Consider the following 25,098-nt stretch of genomic DNA (forward strand, 5'->3'; position numbering starts at 1 on the left):
CTACATAAATAGGTACCTCCGGCTGCATTTATTTAAACATTGTTGCACAGAATAGCAGAAATTACAATTATCAAACACGTCACCCATCCTTACTCATAAATGTGCAAATAGAAACTGGCGTATGTGCACTCATTCGTCACTCCCTCTCACCCTGCTTCATATTGTGATTAAGCAGACATCTGATTTTCAAGATGATATGAAATAAAACTTTACCTAGAGCTGATTCTTTTTATAACTTTTATTACTGACTTATCTTGTATGCTCACTATTTTCTCGAAGAGGGCATAAGAATTATCAATGATAAAATTAAAAATCGCATAAATGAATTTATCTGTTAGTCTACTACCAGCTACCAATAAAGAAGCTGGTATCTCTTCTATCATCTATATTTGTAATTTAATATTGAAAACTAATTCAAGTGCTGTATATTCTTATTATTTTAATAGACATATACTTAACCACATGTGATAGTATAAACAGAAAAAATACGATAAAAAAAATGGAGATTTTTTTTTATTTAGATAGTTTTTTTTTTAATTAGAAAGACAATTTTTTTTTCTGTTAAAATTTTTTTGTATAAAATTTCTTTGATAATTTAATTTTAAAAACAAAAAAATATTCAAAAACAATTTCAAGTAAACTAGAATCGTATTATTTTAATGAAAATTGTCTTTATCTGTGCTACATAAATAGTACAAATAGAAAAAAAAATTGATGAAAAAAAGGCAGAATTTTTTTTTTCATTCAGAAAACGTATGGCCATTTAAAAAAAAATTCTGTCTCTTTTGCTAAAATAAAAATTTTAATTTTCTTTAAATATATTAAACAAAGGATTTTTCCCTGAATTATAAGAAAAAGTAAATCGTGAATATTAAAATCGTAGCTTAAAATGGGAAACTGAAGAAAAAGATATAATCTTCTGAATCAGAAAAAAAAAATGTTCAAGATAATTTTGAATTCTATGATAAAAACTGTTATAAATTATGATGAACTAAAAATCTATGCCACTGACGTTTATTTTAAAAGATGGAATATGTAATTAGATTTTCACAATTCCATAGAAACAAGAAAAATGGCTAAATGAAAGGGAAGTTTTAAAAAATACATTTCTTTATGCAAAATTCTGTATCTGACCAATTTAAAACTTTTTGCTCCATATTGAACTCTGTTTATTCCTTTTCAATTATGACCAGATGAAGATTAATAAATCGCCCCCTAAAATATTTATTTCAACATTTCAGACAGCTAAGTGGAACATGGTCTACACGGCATAATTTTAATTTGATGTCCTAGCAACTTGAAGAGAAAAATAAGAAAGAAATTCCATCTTTTTCTCACGACAGTTCAACTACAACCACTCATTTGCTCGGTGAAAAGCCTGGTGGCTGATTTTTTTCTGTCGGCACGTGCTCTGAATATCCAATGATATTTTCCGAAAAACAAACAGCTTTTCTTTCTAACTTTCCAAACTACGGAGGTTGCGAGGTTAATTGTAAACCAAATTTAATGACTAAATAGAAATGAATAAAAAATTGTTGGGACCGTTTTTGTTGGGATACTTAATCGCAATTGTAAAAATAAAGCTGATTGATAATTTATTTCTCCTGTTCTGAAGAATATTTGTTTGATTGTTTTCCTAAAGCCCTTAAATGAACCTCTGATAAATCTGATTTAAGCAGAATTTCTCCTTTTTTTATGTACATAATAAATATTTTATCATGATTACAGATTAGTCCAATTTCTCATTATCGATCGGGTTTTTATTTAAATTTAAAGCAGTATTCTATAATTATTTGTGAAATTACTGGGATTATCTTAATCTCCTTTATCATTATTAGATAGAAACTTCAACTAAAATTTATTGTACTACATAATATTAAGTTATCATAAGTGATCTTAAGTTATCAATAATAATTCCTGAAGATATCTTTTGCGAAATCACAAAGATAAGAGGGAGAGAGAAGATTTTTTTTTAAACTTACGCTAGCCATGAGTTATCTAAAAAATGAAACGTTTTCTAAAAATTCGCTTTTTAAAAAACTCCTTCCAGCCTCTTTAAAATTAATTTATTTATAATATAAGCGAATGTCGCGTTACATTGGCAGATGCTAAAACAAATCAATAACCATTAACATAACCATTAATGCATAACCATTTATGTTATGCATTATCAAAATGTGTTTTTGATAATGCATAACATAAATGGTCTTAGCGTGAAAAAGTCCATTAATAGACAAAAAAAATTGCGTTTATAACAATAATATCTTTAAATCAAAGTAAGTATTTTTTTTTAAATTCGTGTTAATATTTAAGAAAGTTAATATTATTTTTCTAAGGAAACCGTTAAAGTTAGTTTATTTATTATACAGGCGAATTTTGCGTTACATCAGCAGATGCTAAAACAAATTCATGTTTTATCCAATAATGCATTGCATAAATGGTTTTAGAATGAAAAAAGTCCATAAATAGACAAAAAACTATGCATTGATAACAATGATATTTTAAAATCAAAGTAAGTGATTTTTTTAAAAACATTAGTGTTAATTTTTAAGAAAGTTAGTATTATTTTCCTAAACAAACAGTTAAAATTAGTTTATTTATTATACAGACGAATGTCGCGTTACATAGGCAGATGCTAAAACAAATTCATATTTCATAAAATAATGCATCACATAAATGATTTTAGGCATGAAAAAAATTTATAAATATACAAAAAAAAATTGCATTTATAACAATGATATCTTTATTGAAAAAAATTACTACATATTAAAACGCATACTTTCATTGTTCAAGAAATTTATCTTAAGTTTGCTATTATTTTCACTAAGCAGCATATAAAATTGTTCTTTTAGATATCTTTCTTTACTAGTGCCATACATTTGGCAGGTTTTGTAATGTGAAGCAATTTGTTCGACGGAAAACGATTTTAATACTTCATCTATTGGCAAACAAAAAAGACCAGCAATGAATTAAGCATATGTGTGGTAAAGTTTCTTCATATTTTATGAAGGATGGTTTGTAGGAGGATGTGTAAGTGAATTTGTTTTCTCTTTAAACTGCAGCTTTTAGCTTCACCGCTTCAAAAAGGAAACCCACATCTGCTGCACTGTCCTGTGTGTCTCTGTTTTCTTCTTGCATAAAAGCAACTCTTTCAAAGAGTGAAAGTCTCATTAGCCTATGCAACACATGTTTCCTTACTCAGGCTCTCAAATTTTAAGCATTACCGCTTCGGCAGGGAGGGAAAAAAATGACACATTAAAACTTCTGTAAAACGGTAAACTTTTAAAGTGTAGGAAATTTTTCGGATCACTCTGCAACTGCAAATGCTACGGCAATTTCAATCGATCATTTCTTGCAAGAAAACTTAATATTTCTCAACTGATGGAAAATTGGCACGAATAGAAATTTAGGTTACCAGAAATTGATAGTCTTTATCACAAAAATCTACTTAAATGTTTGGCGACTTCTCGCTCTAAGTTGATGGATGCATAAATAGGTAAGGAAATAATATTCAAGTTCAAGTCAATGTTAAAGAATTTTTGGAGCAACGTGTTTAAAATCTAAATTAAATTCGTTGTAAAATTTTACCTTTTAAATTCTGTTAATGTTGAAATGGTACCTTAATTATTTCATACAATTTGGCAGTCTGGATTATTGAAAAATAATTGAATTACATTTTAAAATTAAATCATTGAATAAAACTATTCTTTTTCATTGTTTCATTCCAAGAGGAATTGATTTATAGCATTTAAATGGCGATTAAAAGTAGTCCGAATAACCCAAGAGGGTTAAAAGAGGTTGGAAATTATTTGTTTATTTTTAATATTTGGTGATTGTTTAATTTGAATTCATAATGCATCAATTATTTATAATAAACGTTATTAAAAACTAATTATATTTAGAATAAAACATCAGTAATTTAAAAAACTTAATTAATCTACTTTCAATTACTATAAAAAATATTTTTGTGTTGAACATCAGTTATCTATCTTCAATTATCTTTCTTATTTGAAATGTAACTTTCTGTTTTTCAGAATTATTCAATAATTAAAAATCAATATTGGTCGAAATTACCAGTTATTTCTGAAAACTATGGGGCGTTTAAAATTAATTGAATCCTATAGAAATGTTAATGTGGTCACCCTAGCAGTCGTAAACTTTTTTAAAAATTTCAAAAATGCTGCAGCTATTGAAACAAAAATGGTGGTGATTGTACCAATAAAGCGTTTGGGGCCCTGCAAGGGGAAGAAAGAAAACCGTGCAACTTGGCTGGTATGTTGCAGCGATGTAGATGCGAATTCTTATCTGGTGATTGTCAAGCCGCGCGTGCTGGACGAAATAATCTTCACGCTATCCATTATCTCACGCTGAGCTGCGGCGATTCATAGAACAAAGGAGTCACTCTCCGTGACAGAGATTTAACGGATTGTGCAAAGCGTGATGGTTGGGCTTGGTTTGTCATGTTTGGGCCACGCGGAGAAGCGTCTAAGCAGAGATTCGCTTGTCACTTTATGTGCACTAGAATGGTGCTTTTCACTATATAAAACCCGTAGGATTATCACATGGACGGTGTTGTATATCAAAGCGCAGATTTATATTAAAGATGTACGGCACTCTACAACTTTAGACAATCAAATGTTTTTGTACCATTCTATTTTTTTTATTTATTTTTTATTCATGAGAAAAATCAAATAGATCAGAAAAAATGTGTTAACTGAATAATAACTAACAGTATCATAACTGTTGAATATATTTACAGTTAAAAGCTTAGTTTTGTTTCTTAGTAAATGATACACTATTTCTAATTGAAAGGAAATGCCTATTATAGAATATGATTGAAAATGCTCATATCCCATAGATATATTATATTGCAGAATTGTATATTTATTCATAATATTGTTTAAAATAGTATGCAGATTGATGGCGCTAATTGTAATAATACAATTAATGGCGCTAATTATAATAATTTTGTCATTTAAATATAGTGAGGCAAAATTGTAAAAACTTTTCTCATTTTTAACAAAATGATTCCATTTAGAACATTTTATGGAATTCAAAAAAAAAATATCCACTCATGCTTATTCCTTTTAATTTGTGAAAAATCATTACTCATAACTTCATAAAAAATAATTTAGATTTCTATAAGACTGTAGAATTCTGTAGATTTAGATTCCTGTAAGATAGTAGAAAATATAGTTGTATTGTTAGTTGTAAAATTACTATGAAAATATTTGCGAAGTTAGCTGCATGTTTCTTTCTTTCTCCTAAGGAAATGCTTTTTAAATTCTGTATGATTATCATTAACACAATGAAAAATAGATTATTAGTTATCCATTTGATTTGATTTATCAATTTCTTTTATGAATTTAATCAGTTTAACTTGTTTAATAATTTGTAAAATCTTTGAAAGTTGACTTTTCTGAAAATTTCCACTATTCCCTTCCCTTTTTAAAATCATAGGTCTTAACTGAATAGTGATAAATTTCCGGAATGTATCAATTTTCAAATTTTTGATGCGGATGAAAATGAATGCCTGATTTTTTTTTAAAATCAGTGCTAATTATAAATAAAATTAGTATTATTTTATTCTAAGGAAACAGAAATTGTCATTTGAAAAGTAAACACATTTGGATTAATATAACAGAGCAATATATATTGTTCTCATGTTAATTTTCAAATGTAAAAAAACGATTTTTTTTTTCTTTTTTTTTTTAAGTTTTTATTGTTTCATTTATTAGACAGGCAAATTATGTGTCTTCTGAGTTTATTGTAATACCTCCCAATCGAAAATGAATAATGGACTTCAAGCAAAATGTTTCAGTAGATTTTCCAAATGTTTCAGTAGTGCAAAACTCTCTATTTAAGATGACTGGCTCGTTAATTTTATAAATTTTAATTCTGGTGATAAAACAGCTGAGCGAAAAAAAACATGAAATTTGTTAGAACCAATTTTTCTTATCTTAATCAGTGATTAAGGATTTCAGTTTCTTCATTGGCTGCTAGTAGTAGCTTTATTTTCTATAACACTCCCCTGACTTATATTAATTAATCTGAATTTAATTTTGAAGATTTTCTGAATTCCTTGTATAAATGTATTCAGAAAACATCAGTAGGAAAAAATTAACTAAAATGTTCAGTGAAACCCATATCTTAAAATTGCAGTTAAAGAACGAAAAGAAAAATAATTCTGTATTATATTATAAAACAGTATTACTTCTAATAAATAGAAAATTGAATGTCAAGAGAAAGCTTTAAGTTTAAAATTTTAATTTTTTACATGAAATTTTTATATTTACGAACATGGTTTAAAGAGAACGCCCAAAATCAACTAAAAATAGTCTACAAATTAATAATTCGAAGAGTTTAAATTATAAATAAGTAAAAATGTCAAGATATAGAATATGTATATTTTAATTAAACCGAGATGATTGATAATTATATTTAATAATACTTTGAGTATAAAAAGTTAATTGGTTTCATTTCATAAAAAAATGAAAAAATAATTTCTATTATCGTTTATAATGCAAAGATTGATCGTTATTTATAATAGAAGAGATTCTAAAACAGATACTTAATTAACTCCTAAGCATGACTTAATAGATTACAACTCCTAACTTAATTATCGTTGAAGGATTTCCGAATGTTTTGCTTTTATTTTTCCAATTGAAAATTTCTTAGATAATTCTGATTGAGCAATACTGGTTTAAGATTACTTTTTTAAACTTAAAAATGTTTGTATTTTCTTGCTAATCTAGAAGAAATAGATTGGCTTATCCACATATTAAATCATTTAGTTGTTTATATTTCTTGTTAAAAAAGTTATAGAATTTTTAAGATTAAATTCAAGAGGTCTAAATCTGCAGTTAAAAAAATATTTCTCATCATATTTTATTGAATATTAACAAAAAGACATATCATTATTATAAATCGGAAAATATAAATTGTTTTGAATTGATTTCCTAATAAATACGTAGTAAAAATATTTAACTAATTCAAGGCATATTATAATGAAATCATATTCTGTAGAAATAAGTTTTTTTCCATCAATAATTTTTAAAAATTAACTTAAAAATTTTTTGTTGATTTCTACAATTAACATATGGAATTCCACATTCTTTTGTCATATTTCTTTCATCAAATCGTTCTATTTGAGTTCGATTTTTCCTAATAAGGATCATAATTTATACTACAAAAAAAATTTGTAGCAAATATGAAATGAGTTATTTGATGTTTTTTAATTAACTCTTTTTCATTTAAATATCATATATTTAAAAATAACTTCTTATAAAAAATATAAGAAAATAGAATGATAAGAAAATCAGATTTTAGAAAGAAACCTTATTTTTAAAACAATTAATTTTATAAAAAATGAGAAATATGTGAGCGATTTAATTAAAGAAAGCTTTTTTTACAGTAATAAATAATGTTTTATTTTGAGATAGTATTTCTGAAGCAAAAGCAAATTAAATTATTTTTCTTGTTATTATATTTAATAACGTAAAGAATTATTAACTAATTTTAAGTAGACTGTATTCTTCATTGATACCACAAAATGTTTACCTTTCCCTGGATTGTCTTCCTTTCCAAGAGATTATGAATTCACCAAAATAATTCTGAGTGGTGGCGCCATCTTTCGCATAGTCATGACACTTTTCTCAATCATTGGGATTTCCTGAAAAGTTCAAGAAATAAATGCTAAAAGTTAACATCCTTCTCTGATAAAAACAAAAAGATAAAATTAGAAAAATTACAAGCTTATACCCTGTCCTGTGACTATTTAGTTCGTTATTGAATGTGTAATTATTTTAAAATGTGATGATATATGAAAAATCTTTAGACTTTACAAAACAACAAATTAACGATCGCTGTATTCAATTATCAACTTTTGTAATTAATTATAATTATTATTTGTTAACATATAATATGGCATTAAATTATTTTTATTTCTAATTATTTTAATATAATATAGGAAAGGGAACGAAAGGAAAGATAATAAATTCGCGTAATGTGGTTAATAAGAAGTATTTTAATTAAAATGTCTTTATAAACATTTCATATATTCTTTAAGAGAAACATTCGAATTTTCTACTATATTTTCTTCAGTACAAGGATTTAAAAATGTTGAAAATATATTTCTAAACTTATTCCATTTTAGACAAGATTCTTCATATACAATTGTTGTTTTATGAAACTATGAAAAATGTGAAAATGACTTTATATTTTATTTCAGTGGAACAAATTAAATATCTGATTCTTATTTATTCTGATTCTTATTATGATTATTTAGTTTCTAGAAAGTATTTGTCTTTAATTTAATAAAATGTATTCATTTTGAGGTGATATTGTGAGAGAATTCTAATTTCATTTTAATGACATTTACCCTACTTAAAAGAAAAATTTGCAAAATATTTAGAATAATTTTACATTAAAAAAATAATAAAAATAATGTTCACCACATAATTGTTTTAAACATTACTATTTTTGCTTGATTTCATAATTTATAATCTAAGAGGCCAATATGTCTAATGAAACTAAAAATTGTAAGTTTGGAATTATTTGGCAATTAATAGTAATGAAAAAGATTAGTGTTGCTCAAAAGCTCTCGCCGAGAACAAATTTATAAAAATGTGAAGAAGCGATTGATGCGACATATTTACAATTACCTATTAAAATATTAGTATGAATTAAAATAATAATAATTATTTTTTCAGTTTTAAAATTATTTTAAATTTTTTTTTTTAAATTTTCCTTTTTAAAAACAAAAACCTTGAAATTCATGTTTGTACCTTTACTTAACCATTTGTTTAGAATGTTTTGAAAAATAGTCTTAAATAATTTTTATTTACTGTATAAAAAGTCATCATTGGGAATTTATACGCTATTTTATACTTAAATGATAAAGAAAAAATGAGATAATTGAATATATTTTTCTGTTTAGTAACATTAACTAAATTTTAACAGTTGATAACTATTATTTTAAAGATTGTTATGAATCCGTCCTTATTTTGAGTCTTCAAAAAATTCTTATAGCTGTTTAAGTAATTTCTAACAGTTACAAGAGTTTTTGTTTTGTTTGTAATACATAGTTATTTATTTATTTACTGAAAAAAATTCAATTTGCTATTTATTCAAACCCTATACGGTTTGTTATTTGTTATCTTTGAATATTTGTTATAAATAATTTTAATTTTTTTTACAGTGGTATTGTACTCCAATGTATTGCTTTAAATATTAAATGAATTTCTTAAATAGTAGGGATCTTCGCCCATGGCTTGCCAACCCCCCGGAGGATTGCTTATCAATCCTCCCAGGTTTGTGACGGAGACATTGCTCCCTTCGCTCTCTAAAATGAAAACGCTGCGTCCTAGTACAGCTGTTGTAAAATAAATAAATAAAAATAAATAAAATAAAAAAATATCATTGAGGTTAATTCAGTTGCTTATAATGCCTTAATTAACCTCAGAACTGAATTAAGTTTATTGACCATGAAAAAGGGTTTTTATTTTTATTTTTGTTAGCATTTTGAAAGCGAATTAAACTATAATGCAAATTATAAAAAGTGAAAAATGCAGGAGTTTAAGAGTTGTAAGATTTTTATTATGAAATATATTATTTTTTAATGAAAATTATAAAAGTGAAAAATACAGGAAATAAAAGTTTTAGGATTAACAGTTTTAAGATTTGCGATAAGGAACTTATTGCGCGACATCTTAGCACAATTAAGCAAAAAGCCAATTTTATGAATTAAATACATTCATTATTACAAAAAAAATTTAAATATATTTCAAATTCAAGAACTGTTAACATTAATTTTATATCAATTATTAAAAATACTAAATAATCTAATTTCTAGAATAAAAATTTTTTGGTTATATATATATAATTGTTGTTAGAAAGAACATATAATTCGGAGATATTTAAAAATCAAAACGGAATTTAATGTTAATTTTTTAACGTTTTAATATGATGTATTTCATAAAAATTAGTCGACACTATGTTAACAAAATTGAAATAATCGTTGAAGACGGCGAGTATTAATAAGATTAATTTATTCATATCAACCAGCTTTGATGAATATATCTTATCACAAAAAGATAATGATAAGACATGTTCTATCATTATTCAGCAATAATGATAGAACATTCTCAGTTGTTAGCTATACTTCTAAGTAGCGAAATTACTTGATGATTCTTCTGTAGTTTGGAAATTTCGTTCTGTAATCTAAAATGTATACATCTTTATTTCATTTATTTCGATTGGGTCTTCTTATAAATGAATCTTCATCTTTTTCATTTGCCCTTACTTCTCGTTTTCATTTGCTTGTTGAGTTCGTTTTCTTTCTTGCTTCGATAATAGGTAATAGTACAGCTAAGATTTATATTTGAATAATAGCAGTAAATAGTTAAAATGCGAATAGTCTTTATCTATATTTTGAAAGACAAATCACATGGTGACACCCGCAGTGTTGCCAAATCGTGTAGTTAAATAAAACGTTTTTTGGGAGCCACATAAGAGAAATATTTATATAGATAATAAGAATTTCCTTCTTTTTTTTTGACATTGATATCTTCCAATAAATAAATTTCAAACTACAAAAATTAATGAATTGTCTATTAATAATCTGCGTCAGTACCAAAATTGGACACGAAAAACTTTATCATAAAAGAGATTTTACTTATTGACAATAATTCTTTATCAACGATATCCAGAACTTTTAAATTGAATTTATGATTCCCAAAATACGTTTCTCGCTGACTCAGTAGCGTCTTTATGGCTGGTTGGCGTGTTAAAAGTGGGCGTTGATCTAAAGATATAGTGGTCAGGTTTTTTTGCTGTATTTTGATGTCAACTTGTAATACATTCTGCATCATTATGAATGATATAAGAGAAATTCAATTAACTGCAAGTTAATAGGCAATAAAACAGATTATTACAGATCGTTGGCCTTAAAAAAAAGAAATTTATATAGAAATAGCATCTTCCATAATTAAAAAAATGTCATCATTTCATTTTTCATAATTTAAATAATTTTTTTTATTTATTTACTTTTAATTATTACTTATTAATTTGTATTATTACTTTTTTTATTACTTAAAGATTAACCTTTTATTTGGCATGGTTGTTTAAAAGCAACTTATTTTCATTGACTCTTATAGGAGAACTAAAATTCCAAATGCTTTATCTGAGTGTTGTAAGCAGAGCTTATAGATAGATGTGTGCGTAATAATGAAAATAAATTAATTATCATAAAGAATTAATTAATTAAAAAATCAAAGAGCACGTAAATACATTAAATATATCTTAGTAATTTAGTATGTGCATCCACTTTTTTTTTACACTTCCGATTTTCACCAATTGCTAATTAAAGGGTTAAACTCTAAATGATATCTTTAAACTATTAAGAAATGTTCCATAAATGAAAATTTGATTCCCTTCAGTTAATCATGATTTACTTCAAACATATTTGATTATCATTAGAATAAACATATTTGGCTGCATACAAATAATTACTGTGTTAAGAATCTAAGATAAAATTCGGTTACATTAAGTAGGTAAGTTATTCCACTTGCGTATAATTAGCAAATATGCAGTAATTCAGTTATGATAAAGAATAGAGCAAGTTGAGGGTATAATATTTAAGCATTCTGAGAGAATGTTCCGTTTTGAAATGAAACAGATTTCATAATTTTGATTAACAGTTGCATTCTCTCAATATCAAACGCTTTGGGGGAAATTGTGTCTGCCTTCCAATCATGTGCTATACGTGTTTGCCGATATTCTTTTTCAATATTAAACGTTTATAAAATGAAAATTACTTTTTGACATCATATAGATATTTTGGCAACCCCTACTTAAAAAAAAATTCTTTAATTTTTATAGGTTGGGAATCTTTTTTTACACATAATTCTCGAATGAGGTAAAGCTTTATTACAATGGTATTAATTTAATTTCATATAACATGCATTTTATTTAAAAAAACTAAATATATTTTAAATTTTTCTGTATTTTATCATGCATTTTCTGGTGATTCTAAAAAATTAAAAACTGTTTAAAGAATAGTGAACAAGAGGATATAAAATTCTAGAGTTTCAAAGACATTATACGATAAAATAGCAAACAGAGTTCGAAAACATGTTCTACCTTTTTTCTTTAAATTATAGATTACATTTTACCAACTGGAATTTTTTTAACTTAACTTCAATATACACTGCAAGTGTAATTACAGCCATTGTTAATAACTAAGAAAGTTTCTAAATTATGAATTAAAATATTATGAATATTTCAATAATATAGAATACTAATATAAATAAATAAAATATAAAATTACGAATTAATATATAATATTAAATAAACTCTTAAAATAATATATAATGTAAACTGTTAACTAATATGATTAAAGGTTTATTATGCATTAAAATATCAAAATTTTCAATGAATGTGAAATGATAGATCTTTGTAATATTTCAAATATATTTAACAATAAATGCTTTAGTTTTAGATAAAGATTTAAAAAAAAATTATTATTATGAATAATTACTAAAATTTTCCCTTTTAAATCAATCTGATTTAATCCAGAATTCTCGTAGAAAAGGGTCTTCCAGAATGATCTCGTAGAAAAGGGTCTTCCAGAATGATCTCGTAGAAAAGGGTCTATCTGCGGTAAAATTAAGCGTTTATAAATTTCGCTGGCAGTGAATGGGTTAAAAAGGAATCATTTGTTTAAGTAGTTCTTTAATACTTTTTCTTTGCGTAAATCTGAAGTCTATTGTGTCACTCCAGATTATACTTTCAAACAAATAAATAAAAAAAATAAAAAATAATAATTCTAATAGAAACAGTGAGAGAAAAATTCACCCGTACCGACAATCAAAAATTATACTATTTATTACATTTTTACTAGTTTGCACCTCTTTATGTACTCATTGATCATTTTTGTAGATGTATTCATGTTATTATTTGAAAATCCAGATTTTTCTGACCTATCAAAGGTAGCAAAATCATGTCAACACTTTTCGTAAAAAAAAGCGAAAATGATTTCATTAATGAGTATCCGAACATGATTAGTATGGTGAAACTCTTTTTTCAGCAAATAAATAGCAAAAACAGAACAAAAAAAGCAGCTAAATTCGCTCACAGGGGCTTAGTGAAAACAGAGGTGACCTTTCCAGATCCAGAGAGGATCGCCGTTAGCCAAAGTGAGGTCAATGCCAAGAATAAGCTCCATGTTTTATTCATCAACTTATGATTATAGCTTCGGTCTCGGCATACCAATTAATCACAGATAGACAGAAGAAATATCTTGCTCAAGAGGAAAAATACAGCAAAAATAAAAAGGAAATTATCTGTCTATTCTTGATCCAGGAGTGGAGTGAGCAGATTTTGACAAAAGCAGCTGAATGTGACAGTCAGATCACCTGTCTGGATTTTAAGAAGCGCTCGATTCGCACGAAACTGTTTGTTTATTCTTATTCCTTCTCTGTACTGACGAATCATTACAAGTTGCTTAAGCGGATGATTTTTTGATTCGGCTGAATAAATAATTTTGTTTTTCCTTGTAAATCTGGGATTTTTAGCATTTGAAAAAATAATTTTGTTTTTGAAATCATGCGAGTGGGAATAAACGCAAGTTGAATGATCACCCTGATAAAGTCCAGTAACATGACATTTATAGTTCTTTTAGCAATCATTTTAAATGTAGAATTATTTTCCTTGATTTCGAAAAACTTTTCAAACTGCGATCGATCCCTCAAACGTTATATCAAAGCAGTGATTTTCAAATGCTAGGGCTTGTCTACTAATGAAGGCATAAAACAACAAAAAAGAACCCCCGCCCCTCACTTCTTTTCTGAAAATAGAAAAACCGAAAATGAGTTAATCAAAATCCCTAATTTTTCTTAAAGGAAGCAATAGCGATTTGAAATTTTGGTCTCCGTTGGCAAAAAGTTGAGAATCCTTATAATATTCAAGTCTACGTATTACCTATTACTATATACCTTACCTAAAGTCTATTGCTAAAAATTTCTTATGTATTTTTACTAAAATTCTATTAATAAAAATTCAATTAACTAAATTACATTCTGAAAATCAAGCAATAATTTCCAATGTAGAAACCAAGTTTTTCGTGTCACATCAATTATATGTATGTATGATTGTTATGACATGAAAAAGTATTATATATAGTAATACTGCCTCATCCACCTCAAAAGAAATAAATTAATGAAATTATTCTTATAGTAACAAAAATTATTTTTCTTTTAAATTATTGGCTTTCAGGCATTCAAAAGTCGAAGATTATAATAATACAAGAGAGCATGTTTTGTCTTTATCCACGAATAACTTCAGTGTTAATTAAATTATGAAATTCCATACATTTTATCGTTTTTTTTTCTTGTTGATCGTGAACTTTTTATAAATTTTCGAAGTGAAAGCATTAAAAAGAAGATTGCGATACTAGGCACATTTATATATATTATCAAGTTTGCATAATAAAGAATATATTTTTATATGTTGGCTGTAAAATGTAACAAGGAAAAGGTTCCATGATATTTAAAGTCTTTTTTTTTATTTTTATTATCATTTTTCATTTACGATACAGGGTGTTTATAACGGATAAGAATTAGTTTTGTTTCATTATAATGAATGTTTGTCGATTTTCTGCATTGTATCAAAAAGTTAAAACATAATTATTGTCATTATATTTACTTTTCAATGTCCTAATTTTCCTAAAGTGTAAAAAAAGACTAGCTAATTGTTTGGAATTGTCCAGACTAATAGAAAAGCAATGAGCAGTGAACATATTGTAAACAAAAAAGAACATATGAATGAAAAGTATTTAACCCAGGGGCTAACTTATAAGGTTGTCAGACGAGGTGCGGATAATTTCAAACGTTCGATTTACGTTCTAGAAATAGTGAGCCAAGCACAATTACTGTTAAGATGGTGTTCCGCATTCAAAGTAACAGAAGTTCTTACATATTTAGTTTATTAATAGTTAAACATTTAATATTAGTTAAAATCAAACATACTAAATTAATCGCTTGTCAAAATATGTGTTCTCTTTACAAATGTGAACGAAGCAGTATAAACGGCAATCTCCACATTTATCTTTATAATATTTTTGAAATTTCAATTCAGCTGCATATTTTCTTTCAGTACAAAATCCCCAAAATAATTTTCCTTATATTCCATTCTTAAATACCAAAGATGAAAATAAATTAACAGATGTATTTAAAAATGCTTAAACTGCTGTAAAATGTAGGGTATCTTTTCTTGCACTAGAGTGTTTGTATACCAAGGAAACTGGTATATTCTTTTTTTAATTACTTCACCGAATTTTTGTTTTATCTTTTAAAATCAAAGGATTGTATGCCCAAAAGAAATAAAATCTCACCGAAAATCAAAACTCTTCTTAAAATTTACTATTTTGCAGAACATTTAAAGGAATAATATTTTGAAATAGAAAAATGATTTAAATATCAAACAAACACGATTAGTAAAAAGATATTCATACACAAAAAAGATAATTTGTATTGTTTCAATAGTAATTCTGTTTATACTTTTATCAAACGATATTTTTTAAAAGTAATAAAAAAAAACTTATGCTAGTCCTTTATAGGGGAGGATTTAACAGCAGCCAACTGTAACAAAACCAAAATTTCGTACATATTTGTTATCTTTTTTAAAAGAATATTTTAAATGACAACAATTTAATATTTGTGGATTTTTTTATCTTCGCGGAAGTGTTATAAAATTTTTTCTATAACTATTGTTCTCTATGTTAACATTTTTTTTTTTTTTTTTTGCTCTGAACTGTTGCATTGAATTATTTGTTAAGAATTAACTATAAACTAAAGTTTTTTATAACCTAAGTGGAATTTCACTTCTTTCTATGTATTTTGCTTTGCTCTAAATTTGAAAGCCAAATAATTATAGAAAGTCTTACTGGCTATTTTTGGAATTGCAACTTTTCTTTTATTTCATTGTGCGGACATTTCCTGTTTTATTGGGATATTTATTTTTCCTCGATGATTCGTAGGAATTCTGTTTGAGGGGAGGGGTGTGTATATATTTCTTTGAATTATGCTGTGTGCAATGCATCAAGGTGAAGAACTGAAGAAACTGAAACCGATGTTTAAGCAGCTCTCATTTAATTGAGAAACAATACCAGTTCAAAATTCTCAATTCGAGATTATCAAGTTCAGATTGATGCCCTTTTTTTCCCCCTCACTCCTTCATATGTAAGACAGCCTGGTAATAAATTCAAAACGTGGAGACTGCTGTAACATTGCTTTTGTCCACAAAATTCAATTCCAAATTTATCGAATCGATTCATAAAAAAAAATAATGCGGAATTTGAACTTGTACTGTTATTCTTCTCATGGATACATTAATTAAAAAATCCACAAAAACTATAATATGTTTGCATTATAAATAAATTCGGAAAAAAGCATTAATTTGATATAAAAGAATAAAAGTCATTTCAGATTTGAAGATTTCGGTTTTGATAACTTGATTTTTTTTATTAATGTTTTGCTCGAATAAAGCAATTTTTTTTAAAAAAATTCAGAGTTTCCGAATAAATGTAACCTGGGAAAGCAAAATTGTTATTGAAAATCATTTGCATTCAAATGAAAAGCACATTTAAATAAAAAGTAATTAAAATTGAATCTTACCTTCAATTTTCTTTTTATTTTTCGGCACTGTCTCGAAGAAAGAATTTCACCTAAGTAATTTGTTTCAAACGATTAAAGCTGAAATAGTTAGACAGTCTGAAACTTTTCATCTTGAAAAATTTATATGCATTTAACTACTTTACAATATCATTATTTATAATGTCTTTTAAAGACATTACATTTGAGACAGAGAGCTGAACTAACCAAGGGGCCCAAAGAACGATCGAAAGGACCATAGTCTTCTCACCACTTATTAACTGTCCCCAAAGTGGACAAACCTGCTTTTATGACATTGTGTAAGATACCAGAGTTTCGGCCGAGGCTTGTTATTCCATTTTGATGATCTAACCATTTATCAAATGCTTGAGAACTTAATGGGAGAATTTTGGTATGCATTATAATGAATAAGGCTCCTATCGGCCAAAAAAATGATCTACTACTGATAAGATGACATAAAGTTTCGATAGATTAAACTTTTGTCTTACAAAAAATTAGAACTAGCATTCTTTGCAAAAGGAAATTTTCACAGATTTTAAAACAATGTTTGAGATTATTAAAGCATACATAATTGTGAAAAACAAGGATATTTCATGTCACGTGTATATTCAAGTCGTTTTTTGATTGTAAGTAGTCAACTATTTTCTGCAATTTTTTGCTTCTAATTTTAGTTTTGTTTTATTTCCAAAATTTTATATGCATAATTTAATATTTTAATACTTAATTGCAATATTAATAATATTTAGTATTTTAATACTAAGATATGGATATTTATCAGAGCACTTCTTAATTTAAGCACGATAAATTTTTAAATAGAACTAAAGATATAAAGCAGGATAACTGTTATATAATTGTAAATTATTCTAATCTGATTGGTTTAAAAACATTTGTAATATTAACCAAATAAATAGATTTCGATAATGGTAATAATAAATAGATCTCGGTAATACTTGATAATAATAAATAGATTTCGATAATGGTAATAATAAATAGATCTCGGTAATACTTGATAATAATAAATAGATCTCGGTAATACTTGATAATAATAAATAGATCTCGGTAATACTTGATAATAATAAATAGATCTTCGTGATAATAAATAGATCTTGGTACACTGCTGTTTCTCTTGGTACACTGCTATTTCTCTGATAAAATTGATCAGAAAACACATCATTCATTTAAAAGAATGATCTAAAATATGTTTGCTTAGTATTTCTGATAATTATTGGTTTAACTAATGCGACAAAAATTCATTTAGAATTAATTAGAATATTGTTAACAAAAAATGATGATGTTATTAACGATAATGCTAATGACTATTGTTAATGACAATGATAACGAATATTGTTAATGATGTTGTAAATCATCAAAATTTGATATAATAAAAAAGAGCTTGTTTTTGGTTATAAAATGTTATTTAGAACTGAAACGGGTGAATGTAAGTTTTATTAGAGTCAAAGAGAGAAAAATGCTTGTTAGGAGGAAGTTGTTGATATTTTGTTATAACACAATTTTTTTTACAAAGGGTTCAATTAGCCAGTTTGTTAATTGTTACACAAAAGGCAAGATACAACTCTCAAATATTTAGTCACAGGATCGCTGATAATGTTGTTGTCATGATAGTGCAGATAAAATGCCTAAAACAATGGCAATGTCTAAAGCATTTGTTAAAATTCCAGTTGTCTAATTAAACTAGTATTATACTTGTACGATATCTTCTAGTTAATGAAATAGGGAGCATCGTGTGAAAGTTGTGTCTATTTTAATTATATTCTTAATTGTGGAAACTATTTTGTTAAAGGAATTTTTATTTAGTGCCGAAAAAAATCAAATAAAATATTCTTAAATACTTTATCTATTCATTCAAAGGAGTAGACAGCTCTTTCACATTTTTACTACTCCATATTTTAGCCAGAAAATAGATTATTCTCTTTTAATTTTTAGTTGAGAGGTTCTCAATAACTAGAATATGTGTCCTTCTAGATAGAATTTTATCCTGTTTTTCTCTTTACATAATTTTCACGAATACTCAAATTAAAACTAATAATTAAAATCGGATTAAAACAAATGGTGGTCTACTAATAGAAAAAAAAACCCATTGCCAAATGCAAAATAAAATTTAAAAAAATTGCTGAAAGAAAATAATAAGAATAACTTCTAAGTGTCCCTTGAAGTGAGAATATAATGAATTCGAAAAAATATGAAACAATGAAAATAACAGAACTCAAATCATTGATCTTTACTACAATCCAGCATAAAAAATGTAAATAAAACGTGGACAATACGATCGCGTTTTATTCATGCTTAGTTTTATTTGCACACTAGTAAATCAATTAATTTAAACAAACAAACAAAAAAACATATCTCAGTTGCTAAATTCCAAAGTAGAAATTGGGATTTCGCATTCGATAATGGCGAAGACCAAAAGGGCGAGGACATTTTTAACTCAACCATTAATAAACTTGCTGAAGGATGTAAAAATATATACAACCATAGTATACGACATTCTGATTCTATTGACTTTTCGGTTGGTTCTTCGAGAAAACACATAAAAGAAACACATTAGTGCTATCTATAGTTCGGATACTATCAAACACATAAAACCTATGCCCAATGATCCAAAATCAGTATGCATATTAATTAGAAAAAACATGCGACGGTAAACAATGTTATTGGTTATTTGTTTCGATTTTGGATTTAAAGTTGTCAGTTAAAAAGAATGAAGAAACAAAAGCTCTAATAATATTCTTAACGTATTAAATCAATCATTCAATTTTTGTCTGAACTAACTTTAATTAGTTGTTAATTTTAAGGAACTGGTGAGATTTTGCTAACAGTTTAATAAGAATATTTTTAGATATTTGAGAACTTTAGCAGCATTCGTATTTTGGTACTTAGTAGAGTATTGGTAATTTTTGCTCTTTGGTAATTTTCGCAATCTATAAAAATTTTATGCTAGATATCTTTTAAAAATAATTATTCGTAACTTTTATTTTAATCGAATTTATAAAAATAGAATAAAAATCCATTGCCTAATGGCCCTGCGTCTTTTCAAAAAAAGAAAAAAATATTTCATGGAATTATGCTGAGAAACATTGTTGTAAATGCGTTTATTCCAAATTTGAATGCGTAGCCAGCCATTGGCTAAACTTTTAATACTGAGCGGCCATAGAATTCTGATGATCGTTACATTTGAATAAACTAGGAGAAAAGTTTATCACTTTTGTTAATTTTTCATTTAAAAGTACTTACCTACTCTTATGTATTTAATAGACATTACTTTCCAGAATATTTCCTTTATACATTTAATGGCCATTTTCATAGAATATTTCTTTTATACATGTAATAGAGATAATTTTATATAATTTTTAACTTGTGGATTCTTAAATTCTGACGAATTCTATTTTTTAAATCATCGTACACTTGAATTTTAAAAAATCAGGAAAATAAGCATGAAAAATAATAAACTAAAAAAGTTCATTAACTATGAATCTATTGAAATATTATTACATCAGCAAATACAGAAAGAAAAGAGGTTAGAATTTTTAAAAAATTCTCTTCAAAACAAGCAAAGTCTTCTTAGATTCAAGCACATGAAAACAATATAAACAAAAGAATTACAATATTGATGGTTTAAGATGCACAAAAGGCAATTCTGGTAAATTAGAGGAAAGGTCATGGTTTTGATTTCCTGGTTTTACTGTGTTAATAAAATTGGAGATAAAATGTAAGGCTTATAAGTATTGCACTGATTTTCGGCTGGTAATGTAATTAATTTCTTATGATTTTAAGATGGACTTCATAAATGTGGGCCGATTTCTCTTAAAAACTTTTCTAGAAAGGCATACTTTTGAGGTATATTAAGTAGGATAAAAGTTTTATAGTTTCATATTTAGCTCATATATGGATAAACAAAAAATGCCATATTTCCCCTTTAATTTGCCTAGATTGATTCCCTTTTAATTGTAGTGTATGATTAGCATTTTATTTATTATGTCTAATCAGAAATAATAGAAACAAGTCATGTTCCAATAAGAATCCATCACAGTTATTGTAGCACATTCATTTGAAATGATTCACACTGTAAAGTAAATTAAGAAAAAATTAATTCAAGAAAGCACAGGATGAAATTTTTTATTTCAAATTTCCAATAATGTAATACATGCTTCTGAATAAGTATTTAAATAAATTGAAACCAATTTGGTGATACAATCTTCTTAGTTGATATAAATTTTAAAATCTTATAATTCTGAATGCATAATGTTTATTAATATTTTTAACATTTTTTTTTTTTTTTTTGCATTCATAAAAAACTGGAGGGGAGGGGATTTAAATAATTCATTCACATAAAATTCATTTTATAAAAGCTTTGATGCGGGGCAGCTTCAGTATTTAAATTTTAAAATGATCAGAAAGTGAGTTAGAGCAAAGGAATGAAAATTACTCTACCGTTATTTATCTTCTCAACTAATGATAAAATTGCCAAGAAAATCACAGGTTTAACTACTAGCTGATTGTGATCGGACTTTCTGTGTCTGTTTTGTCAGGGAATTTTAGGTTATTTTTCATTCTTGAATAACATCTGTTAATGGCCTCTTTTGAAATTAGGCCATTAATCGATGTTATTCTGTCCATATTTAGGCTATTAACAGCCGTCTATTAATGACCTAATGAAGGAGAGAAAGACCCATGCCCAATTTTCCTCTCTAGGCCAACACTATGGCATTTAATACAAGAATGACTGATTTAGTGCGCACAATACAGATCGTCAGTAATAGAAAGTTCCACTCCAACCTCGAGACAAAGAAAGGATTTTCTACTATTGGATATAAGCCTAATGGATAGTATTTTTTAAAATGCCATTTTAATTAATTTTAGGAAAAATAATTTATGGTTCCTTAGAAATTCTTTAACTGAAGAATCTCAATGAATCCTTTTTTCTTAGTAATATTTTAAATGTTATGTCCAATTTATAACATTTGTATATCATTCTGTTTTCATGAATAGTAACAATGCCTTTTAAATTAATAATAAAGATTTCGAAAATCATTCATCGAAAACAACCTGTAGAACTGGAAAAAAAGTTTGAAAATCAAACAGATTCCACTGTAGACTAGAAAGCACTTTTACCTTTCTGTCTTATTTATTTAATGCCTGCAATAGCAGAGAGTTTATAAATTTGCTTCTGAATCAAATACGTAATTTAAATTATTTATAAATATTTAATACCTAAGAAGGTTTAACATATGTTTAAAAGCATACAACTTTTGCAAGTTGTTAAATATCCATGCCCCTTTTATTCTAATTTAATGATTAGTCTGCCTGTAGAAAGTTATGTAGCTTTTCTAAAAATAAGGAAACCTATAACAGTTCAATTTTAAGCCTCAACATCATAAAAGAAATTTGGTTTTTCTCATATAATCTTCAGGCAGAGAGTTATTCGAAAGATTTCCGACAAATTTTGAAGATAGATTAGGATTTTGAGGATAACCAAGCAATCAGAAGTAGTACATGAAGAATTACTAATAAATGAAAGTAAATATGGTTCACAAAATAAATTTATCAAGAATTGTATGATAATATTAAAAAAGGTGCTCGTAGTACAAAAGTTCTCTATTATAATTAATGTTGATTGTATTAAAATGGCTCAAAGTGATAACTCGTTTCTTTGCTGAGAATGGGTCGTTCGGCTATTTCTAAGTTTTATTGCCTATTGGTAAGGTCTCGCTTTCTGAGATTCATGATTTGGAATCCGATTCCATGAGATTCAAAACAGCATGTGGACCTGTAGCTCGTTAAATCTGCTGTCGTAGATCAAATTTTAACCCTCTAGTGCGGTGCAGAATTTTGAAGAGATGATTCCGCTCCCTCTGTCATATGATCACGATTCAAATTAGGAATTCCATTCCACAATAGCTTTCGTGTTCCTTCAAAATACGATGATAATGTAACTAAACTAAGCCAACCTGCTTGTTATCCATGCATTAAACTCATGTTTATCATTTTAGAATATCTACATAGTTCCATCTTATATTTGCAACGTCTTTGACTGGAATATTTATGATGATAATTCCTACTGAAATAAAAAACAACATATAAATCGAATCTTCCCATAAATAAAGTTTAGCGAGACTTCAGCGTCTTAAATTCATTGTAAAAATACAACTGTCAAAATTTACTTATTGTAACTTTCACTTGTAAACAATGAAATCAAAATCTTTCGGTTCCTCCACAATTTCTTTTTATATTTTCTCCGTCGTGGCTTTATTTCTTTACACTCTTTTGACAGATGTAATTTGACACGATGTTTGTCCTTTATAATAGCATATAAAATCTGTCAAAAAATTTCTTTGGAATATTTTCTTAAATCTGCTATTTGTTGGAGTCTGTCATCTGGAGTATAGCTTGAAATCGGTAGGATTTTTTTTCCTTGCAAAATCTTCGTTTCTAAAATCCTGCGTCAACTATTTTTGGCACGTTTAGATGTCACAGTTGCCTTCTTACTTGCTTTCTATTTTTTAATAAAATTTTAGTATCTTTTGTAACTTAGCAAACTGCCTGAAATATCGTTAATGATAGTTTTTACAATAATGTTATAAAAGGAATAATTGTACCCAGCAAACCGAAAGCATTATAAATTCCTTTACATTCAGAGATCGAATGTGTGACTATAAGGAGAATATCGTAGTTCTTGCTTGTCATGTTTTTCAGCAAATAGATTCTGACCTATCTACTTCAAGAAATTTTTGTTTTACTTAATTTGATTTGAGAAATATTGGTGTAATAGGCTAAATAGATGGTAATATATTGAGAAACTTTCAGCTATTGAGAGAAGATTTATATGAGGGGAAATTTGGTATTTAAGCAAGGATCAAGTGGGTATTGTTTCGGAAACTTACTACTGGATGTTCCTAATTATTGATTATCTTTTAAATTTATTTTCTACGGTGATCATTTTGAAGCATTTACTAGATATTTATTAGTATCCGATGTATTCCTATATCCTGTCAATATAGATGAGAGGAAGAAAATTTCTCAGCTCATACTATTTGACAATACAATGTTTTTTTCTTTGTTGAAAGTAGTTTCAGTCCTTTTTAAGTGTATCGTAAACATACTTGTTAAATGATGATGATGATGTCTTATCCGCGTTACCACGGAAAGGGAGTGCAGTAGCTTCTGAGGGTAAAGACCCCTGAGCACCCGAGGGCAGAAGTCTGACTTCTAGCTCATGAAACTCACACACATTCGCTTGCTCAACCCCTTTTTACAGGGGGGCACATTCACACCCCTCACAGATAGAACACAGGTGAAGAACAACCATGTCCGAACCGGGATTCGAACCCGGGATGCCCAGATCACGAGGAAGACTTGTTAAATGTAGAGCTTAAAAAAAGGGGTATTCAGCAAAAGGATAGTCTTGATGTCCCATTACTATTTAGTGATACTTCAGCGAGTGTCAGAGAAGCTTTGACAGTTTTAAAGAATATTTTACAATTAGTTATACGCTTACATTTGTTCTATAACGTATATAGGAAACAGAAATGTCTTATAGTGGGGAAGAAATTATCGCATCGTTTAGATATTTCAAATTAACAAAATGAAGATGCCACAAAACTAATGACTGTTGCCTCATAATTAAATGCTTCAGCTTTCTTATGTTTGCTAACTGTATAAAAATACTTTTTACTGGTTCTTATGGTATTTTATTACTTTTTTTATGAATGGGTTCATTATTTATGTCATTAAAGTAAACAAAAGTTTATGCTATTCAAGATACAGCTGAAAATATTTCGTATTTAACTTATACCTGTCTGTTAGAATGTACATCAGTTATTATCAGATTGAGCTACGAATTTGTACAACAATCATAAAAATATATTTTACAAGTTTATTCAAACGCAGAAATGTATGCCAATATGTAATTTTGTAATAAATTTTATAACAAACAATACTTTATTTTTCATTAAAAATTATCAAAAAATTTAAGATACGATAGATAGCTGTATGATATAGAATTACAAATAATGCATAGATTAAGAAACAATTGATTTTTTTTGAAGGGGAGGGTATTTAAGTATGTTTCTTGTATTTTCCGATCCCGAATCATGTATATGTCTGAATATTTCTCATTTCAAACAGCTTGCAATGAATATTAAATTCTATAATAAAAATGTATCTTAATGTGTATATTCCGAAGAATAAATGTTAAACTCATCTACTTTAATAATAAAGCTTTCTTGAGCGTGAAAAAAGTCTGATAAACAAATGTTTAATTAATTGAAATTAGATCAACATTTATCAGCATGAAGCAGCCATTTATTAAATCTTATTCTGGAGAACAATTGATGTTTCCTGTAACTGAATTTCTCTTTAGATTCGTATTTTGAATTTTCTTTCCGCGATCCATCGATTTGCTTTATTTTTC

General features: G+C 27.0%; 1 long non-coding RNA gene across 2 annotated transcripts in view; it reads right to left on the reverse strand.

Moving 5' to 3' along the window:
• LOC129959132 (uncharacterized) overlaps positions 1–25,098 on the reverse strand; it is a 114,922-nt gene that overhangs the window by 26,731 nt on the left and 63,093 nt on the right. For both annotated transcript variants that reach the window (XR_008783408.1, XR_008783407.1), the window contains exon 5: positions 7,561–7,672. This is a non-coding gene — a long non-coding RNA (uncharacterized LOC129959132). The remainder of the gene's footprint in view (positions 1–7,560; positions 7,673–25,098) is intronic.

The sequence above is a fragment of the Argiope bruennichi genome, chromosome X1 (assembly GCF_947563725.1).
Source record: "Argiope bruennichi chromosome X1, qqArgBrue1.1, whole genome shotgun sequence".
NCBI lineage: Eukaryota > Metazoa > Arthropoda > Arachnida > Araneae > Araneidae > Argiope > Argiope bruennichi.